This window comes from Electrophorus electricus, unplaced genomic scaffold, assembly GCF_041902795.1.
Source record: "Electrophorus electricus isolate QZ-2024a unplaced genomic scaffold, ASM4190279v1 Scaffold100, whole genome shotgun sequence".
In the NCBI taxonomy this organism is placed as follows: Eukaryota; Metazoa; Chordata; class Actinopteri; order Gymnotiformes; family Gymnotidae; genus Electrophorus; species Electrophorus electricus.
The window spans coordinates 12,501-20,000 of NW_027658382.1; the positions used below are offsets into that span (position 1 = coordinate 12,501).

A 7,500-nucleotide genomic window follows, 5' to 3' on the forward strand; every position below is an offset into this window, starting at 1 on the left:
CCCGCCGCCCCCGACGCGACCCCCCGAAGGGGGAACGCCGGGGGTTTGGAAGCGGAGCACACTCGCGCGACAGGGACGGCCTCACCGCCGGGTTGAATCCCCCGGGCAGACTGTGCGGACCCCACCCGTTTACCTCTTAACGGTTTCACGCCCTGTTGAACTCTCTCTTCAAAGTTCTTTTCAACTTTCCCTTACGGTACTTGTTCGCTATCGGTCTCGTGCCGGTATTTAGCCTTAGATTGGAGTTTACCACCCACTTTGGGCTGCATTCCCAAGCAACCCGACTCCGAGAAGACCGCTACCCTGGCGGGGCTGGGGCCATTTACCGGCCTCACACCGTCCACGGGCTGAGCCTCCATCAGAAGGACTCAGGCCCCCCGGCCCGCGCCAGGAAGAAAAACAGACTTCCATACGCCACAATTCCCCTCGCCCGCACCCGGACGGGGGATTCAGCGCTGGGCTCTTCCCTCTTCGCTCGCCGGCTACTGAGGGAATCCTTGTTAGTTTCTTTTCCTCCGCTTAGTAATATGCTTAAATTCAGCGGGTTGTCTCGTCTGATCTGAGGTCGCTCCCGAGTTCGCTCTGGAGGGTTGCCCAGAAGCGTGAACACCGCCGGGTTAGGGGACGAGTCCCTTTTCACCCGGGCTAACGAGGACACAGGTCGGGACGTCACGGACGTGCCACGGACAGGTCGGCCCGTAAGGAAAACGCCAGAGGCAGAGCCACCCGAAACCCCGACCCCCCCCACCCCCCCCACCGGGGGAGGGGGGGGGGGGAACGCATGTAACAACAACCTCCCTCCGCTCGCGCACGTAACGGAACAGAACAGACACCTTTCCGTGATCCGCCTGCGCAGGGGGTGAGAAAAGAAGCGAAAACGTGGGCAGCCAAAGCGGAGAGAACCCACCGGCAGCCACGCTCGCTTCTTTCTCGGGCGCAGGGGACCACGTTCCTGGCCAGGCCAGGAGCGGAGCCGAAACGAACCGAAACGAACCGAAGCGGGGGAGGAGAAGCTTGTGCACGGAGAACGGGCACTCAACCGCAGCGAACCCACCGACCGGATCTCACCGAGACAGCGACCGGGAACCGTCTGCTTTTAGGAAGACGGAGGCCAGGGGGCACCCCCCCACCTACGAACCTCCAACCGCGGTCCCGCCTGAGAAGGCAGGTCCGACAGATAGGAATAGCGACCCTCAGACAGGCGTAGCCCCGGGATGGACCCGGGGCCGCAATGTGCGTTCGAAATGTCGATGATCAATGTGTCCTGCAATTCACATTAGTTCTCGCAGCTGGCTGCGTTCTTCATCGACGCACGAGCCAAGTGATCCACCGCTAAGAGTTGTACTCTTTTATTTCAGGCTCAGTTTAGGTCTTTCACCACGACTACAAAGACAGGTTTAAAAGGTTTCACCAACCGGTCAGGCGCCCCCGTCTGCGAGTGTTGAAACGGGCGCGGGGTTGCGCTTTGCCCACACGCCCCACGTGGCAGACGAGTCAGTCTTTGAACCGCGGCCCTCCGCGCCCGCCCCGTCCGACCCCTCGAAAGGGGTGGAACTCACGTAGCGTGGGCCAAGCCCTAGGTACCTGCCGGGGGTCCCCCTGAGACTCCTTTCTGAGAGAGAGAAGCAGGGGAACCGGCTGCGCCACCCACCACCACCACGCCCCAGGACGCCGGTGGGCGGACGAACACAGGAAGGGCCATGGCCTGCCCCACGAGGAGCAGCGCTCGCAACCCCCCCCGGAAAGTCCGCTCGTCAGCGAGCAAGGGGACGGGGAAGAATGACAAGGACAACAAAATAGGAAAACCCCTCGCGGTGGACGGAGGCAGCGGCCGTGCGAGCGAGAGGGAGGGCGCGGGACGGACCCGTACGACCCGCTCGACTCGCAGGCGCTTCTCCTGCCGGCAAGGTGAGGGGAAACCGGCCTTCGCCCGACGAGCGGGGACGCCGAGTTTTTGAACGACGCGTCTCTCGCGCTGGAACCCAGAGAATACCGGGGCCTGCGGGGGGGGGGTGCTGAAGGACGACGCGGAGGAAGAGGCGGAGGACGAGGAAGGGGTGGGAGGGACTAGGCTCCTCCTTTATGCCTTCTGTCCAGCCTGACCTGCAAGCGACCACGTGTAACAGCAACCCCGAAGACCCTTTCGACCCTGGGCCCCGACGCGGGGGGACGGCGAAGTCGAGGGGGTCGGGAGAGGAGGCACGCCGGACAGCGTTACCCGTTAATGATCCTTTCGCAGGTTCACCTACGAAAACCTTGTTACGACTTTTACTTCCTCTAGATAGTCAAGTTTGATCGACTTCTCGGCGCTCCGCCAAGGCCCGCGAGGAGCCCCGGCGGGGCCGATCCGAGGACCTCACTAAACCATCCGATCGGTAGTAGCGACGGGCGGTGTGTACAAAGGGCAGGGACTTAATCAACGCGAGCTTATGACCCGCGCTTACTGGGAATTCCTCGTTCATGGGGAATAATTGCAATCCCCAGTCCCCATCACGAATGGGGTTCAGCGGATTACCCGCACCTCTCGGTGTAGGGTAGGCACACGCTGATCCAACCATTGTGGCGCGCGTGCAGCCCCGGACATCTAAGGGCATCACAGACCTGTTATTGCTCCATCTCGCGTGGCTGAACGCCACTTGTCCCTCTAAGAAGTTTGACGCCGACCGCGGAGGGCCGCGTAACTATTTAGCATGCCGGAGTCTCGTTCGTTATCGGAATTAACCAGACAAATCGCTCCACCAACTAAGAACGGCCATGCACCACCACCCACAGAATCGAGAAAGAGCTATCAATCTGTCAATCCTTTCCGTGTCCGGGCCGGGTGAGGTTTCCCGTGTTGAGTCAAATTAAGCCGCAGGCTCCACTCCTGGTGGTGCCCTTCCGTCAATTCCTTTAAGTTTCAGCTTTGCAACCATACTCCCCCCGGAACCCACAGACTCGTGGTTTCCCTCACGCTGCCCGGCGGGTCATGGGAATAACGCCGCCGGATCGCGGGTCGGCATAGTTTACGGTCGGAACTACGACGGTATCTGATCGTCTTCGAACCTCCGACTTTCGTTCTTGATTAATGAAAACATTCTTGGCAAATGCTTTCGCTTTCGTCCGTCTTGCGCCGGTCCAAGAATTTCACCTCTAGCGGCGCAATACGAATGCCCCCGGCCGTCCCTCTTAATCATGGCCCTGGTTCAGGAAACCCACAAAATAGAACCGGAGTCCTATTCCATTATTCCTAGCTCAGGTATTCAGGCGAGAAGCGGGCCCGCTTTGAACACTCTAATTTTTTCAAAGTAAACGCTCCGAGCCCCGTCCGGACACCCAGCCAAGGGCATCCGGGGGGCACCGGGAGACAGGGTCTGAGACAGGCGGTGGCACGCCTCGCGGCGGACCGCCAGCCCACTCCCGACATCCAACTACGAGCTTTTTAACTGCAGCAACTTTAATATACGCTATTGGAGCTGGAATTACCGCGGCTGCTGGCACCAGACTTGCCCTCCAATGGGTCCTCACCCATGGGTTTAGGATACGCTCATTCCGATTACAGGGCCTCGAAAGAGACCTGTATCGTTATTTTTCGTCACTACCTCCCCGTGTCGGGAATGGGTAATTTGCGCGCCTGCTGCCTTCCTTGGATGTGGTAGCCGTTTCTCAGGCTCCCTCTCCGGAATCGAACCCTGATTCCCCGTTACCCGTGGTCACCATGGTAGCCGACTATGGTACCATCGAAAGTTGATAGGGCAGACATTCGAATGAGACGTCGCCGCCGCGGAGGGCGCGCGATCGGCCCGAGGTTATCTAGAGTCACCAAAGCGGCCGGGGGCCCGAGCCCCCCGGATGGGTTTTGGGTCTGATAAATGCACGCATCCCCCGAAGGGTCAGCGCTCGTTTGCATGTATTAGCTCTAGAATTACCACAGTTATCCGAGTAACGTGTGGAGCGATCAAAGGAACCATAACTGATTTAATGAGCCATTCGCAGTTTCACTGTACCGGCCGTGTGCACTTAGACCTGCATGGCTTAATCTTTGAGACAAGCATATGTTACTGGCAGGATCAACCAGGTAGTTTGCACCGTGGTCTGGGATGAACCACGAGTGACATCCGCCTCCCCTTCCGGGGGCTAGGAAGCAGCGGGTTGTAAGTGCGTGCGCCGTCAGGTCCAGACGCCATACAGGGCTACCCAGGACAGCTTCCGCGGCCAGTGTAAACGTGCTCGCGCACCGCCCTCTGGCCTTCGGACGCCGACCTCTCACCTTGATGCAAAGCTGTCCCATCCGGTCATGCCCGCACCGTACCCCGTCCACCTCCTCCGGAGGTGCGGACGGCCGACTCCAGGTGCTTTCGGCGTTCCCTCTCTTCACGCCGTTTTGATTTTCGTGGGCCGCTGGTGGGGGGACAAGGGAAAGACCTCGTCGAATTCCCTCCCCCCTAGCCTCGCTCAACCTACGTTTCGTGATGTAACCAAGAAGAGTGATTCGTGGGCCCAGGTAGGTTTGAAGAGGAGGCCAACAAAGCAGGGCACTCCCTTCCTCCCAAACCACAGACACCAGTATAGACAACTGAGTAGACAGACTGCCGTCTGAGTCTCCCCCAGAGAGTTTGGGATGGGTTACAAATAACCCCCACCCCCCATCAGAGGCTTGACCCGCTAGAACCAGGAGGATCTGTCAAAACCGCTCTCCACATCAGAAGTTCTGGATCAGCCGGGGCTGGTCGGCAGACGGTCCACCTAAGGCCGTGGCCTAACCCCGTGTGGGGGATAGCGCTCGCACCCGTACACGTGGACACCCGCTCGTCAAATGGCTGGCTCCTCACTTACCGTAGGGGGAATGGTTTGCCTACCCCTGGCGGGTCTGGTACTCCACTCTACCAAACAAGGAAGCAACACACCAATAGACCCCTGCAACACCGGGCAGCTTTGGGCAGTGTCACTACACTCCTCCTTGTTCTTCACGTTCCTTCCGTGGTGATTTTTTTTTTTTTTCGTGGCCATTGCCGTGCATGGCTTCCCCATCGCTTTGCATGCTCTCCATTGCCTCGTGCTGCTTCACCATTGGTCTCACCTGGAGACCGAAGCCGCTCTCCCAGTAACCCGATGGTACCTGGCCAGAAAACCCGTGCCCGATTTCATCTAGGACAAGGGCCAAACCACAGACCCTGGCCCGTCCAGGGTCAACCCCTGGTCGGACAGGCCTGGTGGGTCGATACCATGGATGTGGCAGGCCGACGAGAATCCACTGGTACATTTACAAACACGCCCACCCTGGTGGCATGGCTGTACGACCCATCGTCGAAGCACGCTGCGGCGGACTGAGCCATTGGATCCAGTTGCCTGGGCGTACACTCAGCCCAACAGACGCACTCGGGTCGGGGAGAGCAAAGCAGACTGTGTGCCTGGATGTGCCCACTTCCATAGGGGAATCGGCATGATGGTTCACTTAACCCGAGGAGGGCTCCCCTCGCGGGATAAGCACCCCCCTCGGGGGATGGGGGGGGGGGGGGGGGGCATCCAGAGCACACCACTTTCCGGTAGGGGACAGGCGTTTGATCATGTGTCCGAGGGAGAGCTCCCCCTTGCCGGCCGAACACCCCTCGGACTCCCCTTGGGCTTCCAGAGAACGCCACTGGATGAATTTAGTGCTTGGACCCCATTGATTCTCTTTGCTCTCCCAATACCCGACGGGACCTTATTTGCAAAACCCCGTGCCAACCAGACCTCCAGGAAGGGGGCTGGCGGCTAACCATGCCCAGCAGGGTGCACCCTGGTCGGACACTTTGGGAGGGTCGAGAGCCTGGAAGTGCCACCCGGGGGAGTAATTCTGATTTCCGTTTTAATGCACTCAGGGACAGCCCGAGGACCTCTGTAGTGCACCTGAGGCGGACTGAGCCGTCGGGTCCAGGGGTCTGGAGTTCGGAACCTCCAGGGTTCACCTGGCTGTTCTCTTAGCCCGGCAGGGTGCACCCTGGTCGGACACTTTGGGAGGGTCGAGAGCCTGGATGTGCCACCCCGACGAGTAATGAGTTTTCCCTTCGTATCTCTTCCGGACCAGGTCCGATTCGCACGAAACTCGCTGGGCATGGCCAGGAGCGCCCCCTGCTGCCCACGCCACCGTCCCCGCGCTTCTACTCCCGAGGGCCGAGGAGACAGCGAAGCGTTGGGTCGGGTCGCCTGCTTCCAGGGTCTCCCTGGTACTCTCCAGTTCCCGAGTCCATCGGGTCCGACCTCGTATTTTTAGCCCAGACGGGGAATGAGAAAGGGGGCCCCCGACCGCCCGAGGGCGGCGCGCTCGCTTCTCAGCCTAGGAACGTCCGATTCCCGAAACTTTTACGCCAGACGTTCCTGGCAGCGAGCGCGTTCAAAGGTGACCCGCGCTGCTTCTCTCCTCCCAAGGGCCGAAGAGATATTCGTCTTCAAACCCGACCGGCCCTGTGTTTGCCGCCCCGGCGGTTTTAAAAAATCATAGCGTAAAAACGGTGGGTGCGCTTCGCCTGCCGCTTGGACAGCGTTAAACGGCAGCCCCGGCTCTTTCCAAAGGGCCCTCAACCGACTTTCTGCTCCCAAGGAGCCCAGAGATATGAAACCGATAAATCAAAACCCCGTGCCAACCAGACCTCCAGGAAGGGGGCTGGCGGCTAACCATGCCCGGCAGGGTGCACCCTGGTCGGACGCTTTGGGAGGGTCGAGAGCCTGGATGTGCCACCCCGACGAGTAATGAGTTTTCCCTTCGTATCTCTTCCGGACCAGGTCCGATTCGCACGAAACTCGCTGGGCATGGCCAGGAGCGCCCCCTGCTGCCCACGCCACCGTCCCCGCGCTTCTACTCCCGAGGGCCGAGGAGACAGCGAAGCGTGGGTCGGGTCGCCTGCTTCCAGGGTCTCCCTGGTACTCTCCAGTCTCCCGAGTCCATCGGGTCCGACCTCGTATTTTTAGCCCAGACGGGGAATGAGAAAGGGGCCCCCGACCGCCCGAGGGCGGGCGCTCGCTTCTCAGCCTAGGAACGTCCGATTCCCACGAAACTTTTACGCCAGACGTTCCTGGCAGCGAGCGCGTTCAAAGGTGACCCGCGCTGCTTCTCTCCTCCCAAGGGCCGAAGAGATATTCGTCTTCAAACCCGACCGGCCCTGTGTTTGCCGCCCCGGCGGTTTTAAAAAATCATAGCGTAAAAACGGTGGGTGCGCTTCGCCTGCCGCTTGGACAGCGTTAAACGGCAGCCCCGGCTCTTTCCAAAGGGCCCTCAACCGACTTTCTGCTCCCAAGGAGCCCAGAGATATGAAACCGAAAAATCAAAACCCCGTGCCAACCAGACCTCCAGGAAGGGGGCTGGCGGCTAACCATGCCCGGCAGGGTGCACCCTGGTCGGACGCTTTGGGAGGGTCGAGAGCCTGGATGTGCCACCCCGACGAGTAATGAGTTTTCCCTTCGTATCTCTTCCGGACCAGGTCCGATTCGCACGAAACTCGCTGGGCATGGCCAGGAGCGCCCCCTGCTGCCCACGCCACCGTC

General features: G+C 60.2%; 3 non-coding genes across 3 annotated transcripts in view; all 3 read right to left on the reverse strand.

The window, feature by feature from the left end:
- The window catches only part of LOC145653945 (28S ribosomal RNA), a 4,160-nt gene extending 3,592 nt beyond the window's left edge, over positions 1-568 (reverse strand). Inside the window, exon 1 of the ribosomal RNA XR_014120188.1 lies at positions 1-568. This exon is cut by the window's left edge and continues 3,592 nt beyond it. This is a non-coding gene — a ribosomal RNA (28S ribosomal RNA).
- Positions 569-1,187: 619 nt separating this feature from the next.
- LOC145653938 (5.8S ribosomal RNA) lies at positions 1,188-1,341 on the reverse strand. The gene has a single exon (XR_014120181.1). It is a non-coding gene; the product is annotated as a 5.8S ribosomal RNA (ribosomal RNA).
- An 881-nt stretch (positions 1,342-2,222) lies between these two features.
- On the reverse strand, positions 2,223-4,060 carry LOC145653967 (18S ribosomal RNA). The gene has a single exon (XR_014120210.1). It is a non-coding gene; the product is annotated as an 18S ribosomal RNA (ribosomal RNA).
- Positions 4,061-7,500: the final 3,440 nt, after the last annotated feature.